This window comes from Gekko japonicus, unplaced genomic scaffold (assembly GCF_001447785.1).
Source record: "Gekko japonicus isolate JY-2015 unplaced genomic scaffold, Gekko_japonicus_V1.1 scaffold212, whole genome shotgun sequence".
Lineage (NCBI taxonomy): Eukaryota > Metazoa > Chordata > Lepidosauria > Squamata > Gekkonidae > Gekko > Gekko japonicus.
The window spans coordinates 931,904-945,198 of NW_015161953.1; positions in this window are offsets into that span (position 1 = coordinate 931,904).

Consider the following 13,295-nt stretch of genomic DNA (forward strand, 5'->3'; position numbering starts at 1 on the left):
CTCTGAAGCGCTAACTGCTACATCACACTGGCTGTCATGGGGGGCCACCACTGCAGGTTATAATGACACAGTATCCATTTTCTTCAGGGGACCTGATCTCTGCTACCTGAAGAGCAGCTGTAATTTTGAGTGATCTCCAGCCCTCACCTGAAGATTGGCAACAATGGTTCCCCAGGAGGAAATGGCTGCTTTAGAAGGTGGAGTCTATGGCAGTGTACCTGTCTGAGGTCCAACCCCTCTTCAAACCCCACTCTCTCCAGGCTCCACCCCTCAAATCTCCAGGAATTGTCCTACCTGGAGTTGGCAACCCTATCTCCTTCCCAGACAACCATCTACCTACCTTCATCTGCCCCTCTAATTTCATTTTACCATCTCCCCCACCCCTCCCTGCAGCTTCTACCTAGGAAAAGTGCAGTCTTTTTCTGCAGTTGGCAACCCTATCTCCTTCCCAGTCAACCATCAACCTACCATCATCTGCCCCTCTAATTTCAGGTTACCATCTCCCCCACCCCTCCCTGCAGCTTCTACCTAGGAAAAGTGCAGTCTTTTTCTGCAGTTGGCAACCCTATCTCCTTCCCAGTCAACCATCAACCTACCTTCATCTGCCCCTCTAATTTCAGGTTACCATCTCCCCCACCCCTCCCTGCAGCTTCTACCTAGGAAAAGTACAGTCTTTTTCTGCAGTGGAGACCCAGACAGGAGGGAAGTGACCTCAGCAGGGTATAATGACACAGCGTCCACCCTGCAAAGCAGCTGGTTTCTCTCCCCCGCCCAATGGGCGTGCGGGGAAACGCCAGCTCTCTGCACATAAAGGGGCCCCTTATCTGCAAGGAGCTGGAAGGCTTCATATCTCGGATCTCCGCTTGGAGATCGGCACATGGGAAATGCCAGCTCCCTGCACTTAAAGGGACCCCTTTAAGTGCAGGGAGCTGGAAGGCTTTGCACAGTGATTGGGCACGCAGGAAACTCCAGCTCCCTGCACTTAAAGGGAGCACCTTTAAGTCCAGGGAGAAGGGAGAGGGGTGGCTGCGGGTGTTAGGACTTGGGGGTGGGTACAACCCCACAAAAAGGGGAGGACCCCTGCCAAACCGGGTGGGTTTTTTTTGGCAACCCTATATTCTATTCAGCTGAGGCCTCTCCCCTCTCCATACTCTGGCTTCCATAGACTGGAAAGGGCCTCTTGCCTTTGCCTTTTTACTGACAGAACCAAGCTTGGTTGCCTAGCAACAACCACTGAAGGGAAAGTTAGCCCCACAGCAGGAGGAGAAGAGAATGGTTTGACAGCTGGTGGCCCACCTCAGTAGCCAACCAGCCGCGGAGGAGCCAAGCAGGAGAAGCGTCTTCTTCAGGAGAGACAGCAATTTTGCCAGTTTATTCTGACAAGAATGTGTGGCCAGGCTGACAGTGGGAGGGCAAGAGGAGCCAACCCAGCACGCAGCTAATGGCACGTGAGTACTCTTGAGTGACAGTTGACAATCCAATGGCTGATGAGTGCAGAGCACAGCTAATGGGGGAGCTGGAAAGTGCCGATATGTTAGGGCTTTTATATATATCAAAAGTGCACTGGAACACAAAAAAAACCCCCAACTTCAAGGGGTCTGAATTTGCTGAGAGGGAAACAGATCTTGGGGCCATAGTAGATAGCTCAATAGAAGTGTCAACCCAGTGTGCTGCTGCAGTGAAAAAGGCAAGCTTTGTGTTGGGGATTATTAGGAAAGGGATTGAAATAAACTGGTGGATATTATAATGTCCCTGTATAGATCTATAGTGTGGCCTTGTTTGGCATACTCTGTGCAGTTCTGGTCAATGTATTTTAAAAAAGACATTGCATAGCTGGAAAAATTTCAAAAGAGAGCAACCAACATGATTAGGGGCTTGGAGCAACTTCTCTGTGAGGTAAGGCTGAAGAGTCTGGGACTTTTCAGTTTAGAAAAGAGATGACTAAGGGGGACCATGTAAAATTATGCATGGGGTTGAGAGAATTGACAAAGATAAATTTCCCTCCCTCTCCCAAAACATTAGAATTCAAGGGCATGCAATGAAGTTGATGAACAACAGCTTCAGCATGGACTAAAGGAGATACTTCTTTACACAGCAAGTGATTAAAATGTGGAATTTGCTGTTGGAGAATGTAGTGATGGCTACAGGGATAAAGAGCTTTGAATGGGGATTAGAAAGATTCATGCACGATAGGTCTATCAATGACTACTAGCCATGATGCCTAAAGGGAACCTCCACATTCAGAGGCACTAAACCTCCATCTCAGTGCCAGGAGGCAACTGCAGGAGAAGGCCTCAGCCTCTATGCTCTGGTGTTGGACCTTCAGAGGAACTGGCTGGCCACTGTGTGGGACAGGATACTGGACTAGATGTACCACTGATCTGATCTAGCAGGGCTCTTGTGTGTGCGTGTGCCAGTTGCTCCAAAGTGCGGTGCCCCCAGGACAAACTCACAGGCAGACACTGGGGCCAGGCTGCACCCCAAAATAATCTTTGGACCACCCCAAAGGACACATCCCCACGGTCTGGAGACTGTGCCCTGCAAGGTGACATACAGTGATGCCTGGTCCAAACACCGGTTCTGATGCCACGAGTTTCTGTTCGCAGGTCATCACTGTATGTCACCTTGCAGGGCACCGCACTTTGGAGCAACTGGCACCAGAACTGCACTTTGGAACAGCACACAGAATGTGGCCCCTCGAAGGGAAGGGTCCGCTGAAGACAGGGGTGTATGAAGTGTGGGGGTCCAAACCTTATTTTGGGTGCAGGGGGCACTTCCTTATTCAAATCTCCTTTGAAATACAGGCCACGGGGAAGCCCTGCAAACAGAAGCTCGTGGCATCAGAACCGGTATTTGGACTGGGCATCACTGTATGTGACCTTGCAGGGCACAGTCTCCAGAGCATGGGGATGTTTTTTTTTGGGTGGTCCAAAGATTATTTTGGGGTGCAGCCTGGCCCCAGTGTCTGCTTGTGTGATTGTCCTAGGGGCACTGCACTTTGGAGCAACTGGCACCAGAACTGTGCTTTGGACCAGGATACAGCATATGTCCCCTCGAAGGGGAGAGTCCTGTGAATGTTGGGGTATATGATATGTGGTGGTACAGACCTTATTTTGGGGTTCAGAGCTTTCCAACTCACTCTCCTTAGTGTTTCTGGATGACTGCACGAATAAGTAACGAAGAAGGAATGAATAAGGAAGTGCGAATAAGGAACCAACTTCAGCCTCCTGGAATTGACTATCCTGGAAATGAACAGTGCAAGAGGCCCTTCCCAAATGGAAGGCATTTTAGTAGGTGGCTAATTTGGAATACCAGTAAGTACCCCAAGGGGACTGAGTTATAAAGGTAATGACTCTGAAACCTTTGTGTTTTGCGTAGGTGGTTCCTTTCCCCCCAGAATAATTCTGACAGGAAAAGAATAGTTTATATTTTAATCAAAAGCATACCAACTAACATTTGCATGTATAAATTTATGGCATTTCTTCTTCCTATTCCATTCTTTGTCTAAGCACATATTATTAAAAATAGATTGTCTCTTTTTGAGGACAGCTACTTCTCTATTTTTGTTCTGCATTTTAGTAAGAGGCATTTTGCTGATGCTTTCTAAATAATACTAACAATGCCAGTATCGGTATATTTCTTCTTCATCATGTAACTTTAGATATTTTGTCTGACTGTTTTGTGGCTATTTTAATTTTTATGTTGGTTAGACATTGCATTGGATCATACGAACCGGAATATATTTAATTTTACATTTCATGTACTCCATCTGCTCTCTATTTATATACCCTTTTAAAAATGTATTTTATACAAATGAAAGGAAGCAATCATATGAAACAAAACAGAACACTGCAAATCATGTATGAATTTAGACTTATTAAATACAAGGTTTTTTTTAAATGGGTGAAATTAATAGTAAGTTTAGTTCTTTATTATATGTATTATTTCCAGTGAAGTTAAAAGACTGGTAGTTGCATGGAAGTAAGACAGATTTTGACTCATCATGTCTTAATCTTATACTTCGGTAAAATAATTTTAAAAATTCTCTTTAGAGGCATTTTGCTTCTGGCAAACATCCTGGAATCAAACTGACAGCATCCCTCTTTTCCACTTTTTTTTCAAATTGCCTTATGCCTTACATCTGGATAGCTTTGGGTCCACTCCAGTCCAAACAAAACACTTTTAAGCCTCATATTAATAAGAATATTATGCCTGTGCTTAAATCTCTCCCTTTGAAAACAGGGGACTTAAAAGTGCTTAATGCAGTCTGGGCTGTGTCCATTATTTTGAAACATATTTTAAAGAAAATCCAAATAGAGAAACACATGCTGTAATAATTACTCTAATAATAACAACATGTATAGATGTTCTGCAATAATCATATTCATGTGTATGTAAGAGGAAGGCACCTTGAATATAATGGGACAATTCTAAATCAATATGTTTGGATCAGGCTGTTTTTCATTGAGTTGAACTGTTTAACCAACCTCACAGGATTGCTATGAGGTTTAAAAAATAATAATAAACTTATGAATGCTACCCTGAGTTCCTTAGAGGAAGGGCAGGATACATATGTAATAAGTTAAAAATCAAATTTCTGCAAGTGAGAAATGAAAATGGCATGTGTTTGAAAATACAGTGTCAAAACACTTGATAATGGATAAAATCATCACTATAGAGACTGGTGTACAGCTAGTGCCTAGTTCCTTTCCTCGCAAATGCCAGGTTAAACTATTGAAGAAAGGACTGAGGGTGAGTTATTAAGGACTGTATTGCTGAAGAGGAGGAGCTCAAGTCAAGAAGTGTATACCGTCAACTCCTGAAGAGTCCACTGAAAGCCTGAGAGAGTCCAGCCAAGGTGGCCCTTCCTCCATTTTACTTGGGGCTACTAAAGAATGTGTGTGCCCTGAGGAGCAGGCAAGAGAGAAAGAACTCATGCCAATGGCCTGAGTAACAAATAGCAGTTTATGCTACATACTGCTGTATTGTTTAAGCTAACTGTCTTAAGTACCTTGACAGAAACATGGTATATAAATTAAATCAGGCATAAATAGATATTACAGCTTCAAGTTTTATTTGTTGAAAGATGATTTAATATCAGGGGACCAGGTACAGCAGTCACAGACACATTCTTCCAGTTTCCTTGGGTGGTTTCTCACTGGGGGAGAGTTCCACTGTTGCAGTGCCTTTCTTTTATTTTGTGTGGTTAGGTGTGATGTAGTTTTAATTTTCTTGTTGTTTCTTTCTCTCACTCAAAGTATCTATCACTGCCATCAGGAATTTAATTCCAATCTTTAATTAACCTTTCCCACAGTATTGTGCTCAAGCTCTAAGACTCCTTTATTGGATTATGTGGTTCTGAAGATGAGACTCTTATATTTTAAGCAGCATATGACTCTGGATTAACAATAAACAAGATAAAACTTTATTGGTAAAAGAAGCAAATTGGTTACAAGAATGTTTTGTTAAATTGCTCAGTAAAATCTTTCCCTTTTTACTTAGGTCTCTGTCAGCTTTTCCCCTCACTTATAATACTCTGACAATATTAGATTTTGCCTAATATGCCCCCATAAGTATATTTCTTCCTCCTTTAGAATCTTAATGCCTTTTGCAGCACTCTCTGTAGACTAACCACAACCAACAACTGCTGACTTCTGACAGAACACTCTGCCTTCTCTCTCTCCACACACACACTTAGCTCCACCCCACACTCTCAGTCACCAACCAATCACCTCACTCACTCATCTCCCTCTTTCACCCCCTTGTTCTTCTGAAACTTACCAACCATTTAAAGAAACATACACTTATAACTTGAAATCATTACATCCAAAAACTATTTATTACTTAAGTAAAACATTCTTTTGCTGCCTTTCCAGGTCCACAAGATGGTGAACATAAAAACATTAAAACATTTTAACAATTAAAATAAAGGTAATATGTAAAATTCAATTAAAAACACATAAACAAACAACACCAGAAAGAAGCCCAAAAATTATTATTGGGGGTGTGATGGACATAGGGTTGCCAGGTCCCCCCAGCCATCAGCAGGGGATGGGGTGGTAGGGTTGCCAGATCCAGTTTAGGAAGCTCCTGGAAATTAGAGTATAGGGCCTGGAGAAGACAGTGGGGTACAATGCCATAGGGTCCACCCTCCAAAGCATCCATTTTCTCCAGTGGAGCTGATCTCTGTAGTCTGGAAATGAGCTGTAATTCCGGAGGATCTCCAGGCCCCACCTGAAGGCTGGCATCCCTGGAAAGACAGAAGGCTGTCCCACCCCGAAGGGAAAAACAGCCACTCACTTGAGCCTATGGGAGTGCTACTCCAGCATCCAATCATCTCCGAGAAGGGCGGTGGAATGTTGGAGGGAAACACAGCAAGAGTTTAGTTCATTTCTGCCCCAGAGAGGAGTGACAGTTCAGGCCTGGCTCAGGAAAAGAGCAGACAGAGTGAAGAGTAGCTCTGCTTGATAGTGTGGCAGAGTGGTTTGGCTCTACTTCTGACAGAGAACAGAGTACCCAGTTGCTGGGCCTGTCTCTGGCAATGAACAGACCTTATGCCATTTAGTCTGAATGGGAAAAGGTAGGCTGATATGGGTGGAATCCTGTGTGTGTGTGTGTGTGTGTTAAGATCCAACCTAGTGGCTAATCAGTAAAAGCCTGTTTACTCTTGAAATTATTGACGGAAACTGAAACTACTCTCTAAATCAGGGGTGTCAAACATACAGCCCGAGGGCCGGAACGGGCCTGTCCAGGGCTCTTATCCAGCCTGCAAGCAACTGGTGTAACACAGGAAAGGCAGGAGGCTGCTCAGGCAGCGGGGAGCTGGCACACACAGTGAGATGTGCATGGTCAAAGCTGTCAAGAAATGAAAGGAAGGGGGCAGGTATGGTGTCTTGTCTCACTAACCTTTTAAGAGTTCTTTGAAGGGGTGAACAAACATATGGACAAGGGTGACTCAACAGACGTTATTTACCTAGACTTCCAGAAAGCTTTTGATAAAGTTCCTCATCAAAGGCTCCTAAGTAAATTCAACAGTCATGAGATAAGAGGACAAGTCCTCTTGTGGTTTAAAAACTGATTGAATCAGGAAACAGAGAGTGAGTATAAATGGGCAGTTTTCACAGTGAAAGATGATAAGCACAGGGCTCGATACTAGGTTTGGTGCTTTTACGATTAACGATTTGGAGCTGGGAGTAAGCAGTGAAGTGGCTACGTTTGCAGGTGACACAAACTTGTTCAGGGCAGTAAGAACCAGGGAGGACTGAGAAGCTCCAGTGGGATCTGTTGAGGCTGGGTGAGTGGACATCAACATGGTAAATGAGGTTCAATGTGGACAAGTGCAAAGTAATGCATATTGGAGCAAAAAATCCCAACTATAAATATATGTTGAGCGGGTCCAAACTGGTAGTAGCTGACCAGGATAGAGATCTTGGAGCTGTGGTAGATAACTCACTGAAAATGTTGACTCATTGTGTGACTGTGATTTTTTTAAAAAGGCAAATGCTATGCTGGGGATTATTAGGAAGAGCTACAAACATCAAGAGGGAATTGGATAAACATATGGAGCAGAGTCCATCAGTGGCTATTAGCCACAAGGTACAGATGGAACACTATATGTCTGCAGCAGTGATGCTCTGTATTCTAGGTGCTTGGGGAACAACCGTGGGAGGGCTTCCTGCTTATCCAATGGTGCTGGGAGGATGGAGGAGACATTATTTAGACCAGGAGGGTGAAAGGGGAAGGAACATCCCCCAGGTAAGGTTGCCAGGTCTGAATGCCATGCTGGTGGGAGTGGGAGGGAACTTTCCAGGAGTGGAGCAGAGCACCGTGATGTGCTGATGTCATATGGAAGTAACATCAGCACATTGGGGATGTCACTCAGCAATGCTCTTGTTTTGGGGCAAAACTCTATGGTAAAATCAGCCTCAAGTCATAGAGTTTTGCCTCAAAATAAGACCGTCACCATGTGACATTCCTGACGTGCTGACATCACTTCCATGTGATGTCAGTGCATCATGTTTATTTCTAGTGACATCACTGTTTGAAGGCAGGGTTTTCTCCAGCTAGCCAGCTGGCCGGCAATGGGCAGAAGTAAAAAAAAAAATGGGGGATCCCCCATTCCCAACTGGGGGATGGCAATCCTACCTCCAGTAGAGGCAGTAGTGAAGGGGGGGAGTGGGGACAGGAAGGGTGTCCCCATTCAATCTGACTCAGGTCTTTCAACACCCCTCCCGAACTCAGCGGTTCTGGAGTGGGCAAGCACTTCTCATCTTCCACAGTGAAGACGAAGGCAAAAAATGCATTTAGCTTCTCAGCCATTTCCCTATCATCCTTCAGTACTCCTTTTACCCCTTGGTCATCCAAGGGCCCCACTGCCTCCCTGGCTGATTTCCTGCTTCTAATGTATTTGAAGAAAGTTTTATTGTTGGTCTTTACGTTTTTTGAGGAGTACATAGCATAGATTGAGGATACGAGAGAGGAGGTCCTAAAACTGATAGACAACTCAAAAACTGATAAATCACCAGGCCCAGATGGCATACATCCGAGAGTTCTGAAAGAATTCAAATGTGAACTTGTGGATCTCCTGAAAAAAATATGTAATCTTTTCTTAAAATCTGCCTCCATTCCTGAGGACTGGAAGGTAGCAAATGTCACTCCCATCTTTAAAAAGGGTTCCAGAGGAGATCCGGGAAATTACAGGCCAGTCAGTCTGACGTCGATACCGGGTAAATTGGTGGAAACCATTATTAAGGAAAGAATTAGTAGGCACATAGATGAACAAAACCTATTGAGGCAGACTCAGCACGGTTTCTGTAAGGGAAGATCTTGTCTCACTAACCTGTTAATGTTCTTTGAGGGGGTGAACAAACATGTGGACAAGGGGGATCCAATAGATATTGTTTACCTTGACTTCCAGAAAGCTTTTGATAAAGTTCCTCATCAAAGGCTCCTAAGTAAGCTCAAAAATCATGGGATAAAAGGACAAGTCCTTTTATGGATCAAAAACTGGCTAATTAATAGAAAACAGAGAGTGAGTATAAATGGGCAATTTTCTCAGTGGAGGGAGGTAAGCAGTGGGGTACCGCAGGGATCAGTACTTGGTCCACTGCTTTTTAACTTGTTCATTAATGATTTGGAGATGGGAGTAAGCAGTGAAGTGGCTAAATTTGCGGATGATACAAAGTTGTTCAAGGTGGTGAAAACCAGTGAGGATTGTGAGGCACTCCAAAGGGATCTGTCAAAGATGGGCAAGTGGGCGTCAACATGGCAAATGGGGTTCAATGTGGCCAAGTGCAAGGTGATGCACATTGGAGCCAAAAATCCTAAATATAAATACACATTGATGGGGTCTGAACTGGCAGAGACTGAGCAAGAGAGAGATCTTGGAGTTGTAGTGGATAACTCACTGAAAATGTCGAGACAGTGTGTGACTGCAATAAAGAAGGCCAATGCTATGCTGGGGATTATTAGGAAGGGTATTGAAAACAGATCAGCCAATATAATAATGCCCCTATATAAATCAATGGTGAGACCTCATTTGGAATACTGTGTGCAGTTCTGGGCACCACACCTTAAAAAGGATATTATAGCTTTGGAAAAAGTGCAGAAAAGGGCAACTCGAATGATAAAAGGGTTGGAACACTTTCCCTATGAGGAAAGGTTAAAGCGCTTAGGGCTCTTTAGCTTGGAGAAAAGACGACTGAGGGGTGACATGATCGAGGTTTATAAGATTATGCATGGGAAAGAGCAGGTAAAGAAAGAGGTACTTTTCTCCCTTTCTCACAATACAAGAACTCGTGGGCACTCCATGAAACTGCAGAGCGGTCGGGTTAGAACGGATAAAAGGAAGTACTTCTTCACCCAAAGAGTGATTAACACATGGAATTCACTGCCACAGGAAGTGGTGGGTGCTACAAGCATGGACGGCTTCAAAAGGGAATTAGATAAGCATATGGAGCAGAGGTCCATCAGTGGCTATTAGCCACAAGGTATAGCTAGGGGCTCTGGGGCAAGTGATGCTCTGTCTTCTTGGTGCTTGGGGGGGGGGTCAACAGTGGGAGGGCTTCTAATGTCCTGGCCCCACTGCTGGACCTCCTGATGGCACTGGTATTTCTGGCCACTGTGTGACACAGAGTGTTGGACTGGATGGGCCTTTGGCCTGATCCAACATTGGCGTCTCTTATGTTCTTATGTTCTTAAATGTAGGAGCAGGACCAGGGTACTTTAATCCATCAGGGACTGTAAGACTCCTTAAAAGCGGGCTTCTACAAAGGCGAAGGAAAAAGGAAGGACTGAGCTTGGTCATGGGAAGAGCCGCTCCCCTAGGGGTGAAGTACAAAGATGACACAACCCTCTTTCGTTCCCCATTCTGAGGCTTGGAGAGACTCACCAGCGACACCCAGCAAGGTTTTGCCCAAGGGCCAGCCATCAGAGCTGGAGAGAAGGAGAAGAAGAGATTTGATTTACACCCCGCCCTTCACTTGGCTTACAATCTCCTTCCCTTCCTCTCCCCACAACAGACACCCTGTGAGGTAGGTGGGGCTGAGAGAGCTTGTGACTGACCCAAGGGGGAACCTAATGTGCGTCATAGGATATGAAACTCTGAGCCTTTTAAAAAAAAGTTTATCCTTAAAATTGTATTTAAACTTATAGTATACTGGCATATTCCATAACCTGGACCCAAAAATATCTCAGATAGCACCAGATATTTACTGGGCCAAATAAATAATGCCCACTCTCCCTTAGAAAAAATGTAAATACTCAGATCTCATACTCAAACTGGAATTCGGGATCCCTTGTAAGGCAGAAAGCAAAAGTAAAGAGAAATGTGGCAGATGCTGCCCTTATATTAATTCATTTTAGAAGATGTCTCAATATAAAATTTCAGAGGGATAGCTGTGTTAATCTGTTATACAAAATGAACAAACTAAAAGAGCCTTATGGCACCTTAAATCTAAAAGTTTTACTGTGATTTAACCTTGTACTGAGAGGGTGTTACAAGGCTTTATTTCAAACTCAGTGTGTCCAGTAGGTGGCATATTCTGTTGATGAACAGCACTTTCAGATTTTAGGATTCTAAGCAAGGTCCAGCTTTCTCCTAAACCTTGCATGAGAGATTGTTTTCCAGGTAGGGTGGTAGATTACTAAAAAAAAAAAACCTGAAGAAATTTTGGCTGGAATCTGTTAGTAAACTTTAAAGAAGAATTCTTCTTTTTGTGGTGCTTATTTTATAACAGGTTTCCCTTGAAGATTAGTTTGGATTTGTCAGTCTGGATGTTTCTTTTCTTGGGAAGTGTTTATTGTATAGGAGTGCCTACTTTAAATCCTTCAGGAACAGCTTGCATATCGTTCTGACAGAGCAAATTAGAAAATTACTTCATCAAAGGCTGAGATGTTGAGAAATAGAAAATGAAAAGCATTTGCAATTCCTATTCTGCATTCTCATCACATTCAAAGAGACGGTGACCTACCAAACATAGCCCATAATAAATATATTTCATGCTAGCTAAGCTTTTCTTTTTACCTATTACTGTCTATAGTTCAATGTTTAGTTTGTTGTTATTGTTGTAGCCATAGGCAATAACATCCCACCATATACACCAACATATAACAGTACACCCTCCACAACAGAAAGATTAAAACACTTCTACATAACAATACTAAAGCAATTTCATATAAAGAAAACATATACAAGATGTTTTATAGATGGTATATTATGCATGATAAATTGGCCAAGTTTGATCCTAAATGTCCAAATACTTGTTGGAAATGTCAAAATATGGTTAGATCCCTTTACCATATGTGGTGGTTATTTGATTAAGCTAAAAAATATTGGGCTTGGATTCATGAAATGCTACAAAAAAATTAAATGTCCTATACCTCTTGTACCAGAGATATTTTTGTTGAGTATGTTACCTGAAAATTGTTAAAAAAAAAAAAAAAAGATTCTTATCTTATACGATACTTTGCTACAACTGCCAGAATATTGTATGCTAAATACTGGAGAAGAACAGAAACACCGATGAGAGAAGAAATGATAAATAAAATTCTGGAGACTGCAGAAATGGATAAATTAACTTTATTTTTGAAAGGTCAAACAGAAACCACATTTGAAAATACATGATCAAGATTTTACAATTGGTATGAAGATTACTATAAGTAAATAATACAGTATTAAAACCACTTGAGGACCTTTAAAGTATGAACTTGATATGCTTTGCAGTTTTTATCTTTAATTGCATCTGTAACAATACAAGGTGGATTATATAACTTAAAATAATTAGGCATGAGCTTATGTATACTTATCAAATTTCACCTCATATATGTTTGTATGTATGTTTGTACGTTTGTTATGATAAATTTAAAAACACGTCTACATAACAGGATAAAACATTAAAAATTTAAAACTGAGATGGTAAAAAATAAATACAACAGAAAAAATATATCCATAAGATAACATGGAATTACAATTTAGCTAAAATTCTTGCAGAAGCCACTTTGAGGGTAACAAAAGGGATAGCATCATTCACTTTCATCTTCTCCAGTTTATCTTTAGAAATTACCAGATATATGTTTATCAGATGTGTTGCATGCACTCAACATTTACGGAGTACTGCAGAACAATTCAATATGTTAGTGTCACAGTAAGTTAGATACTTACCATCAGGCCCATAGCTACATTGAAGCATTCTGGGGCCCGGGGCCCTGACTTCCTACCAAGGCCCCACAACATCCCCACCTGTCAGCAGCCCCACAGGCTCCATCCTGGGCTGGCAGCAGAATCGGGCAGAATCAATTTCAGACGGCAGAGCTGATTGGGGATTCTTTCCGCCAGCCGAATGTCAATTTTGGCCCCATTATATCCTATGGGCCATTGAAGTCAATGGCAAAAACATAGGGTATATTCTGGGGGCTGGAGGGGAGGTGGTTTGAGGGAGAGGCTCCAAACTCACAGGTAGCTGCTGGAGCCTCTCCCCAAGATACCCACCATGTTTCAAAAACATTGGACCAGGGGGTCCAATTCTACGGGCCCCCAAACAGGTTGCCCCCATCCCCTCCATTGTTCTCTATGGTGGCGGGAAAGTAACGTTTTTTCCCACCATCGAGAACAATGGAGGGGATAGGGGCAACCTGTTTGGGGGCCCATAGAATTAGACCCCTGGTCCAATGTTCTTGGAACTTCGTTGGTATCTTGGGGAGAGGCTCCAGCAGCTACCCTGTGAGTTTAGAGCCTCTCCCTCAAACCACCTCTCCTCCAGCCCCCAGAATATACCCTATGTTTTTGCCATTGACTT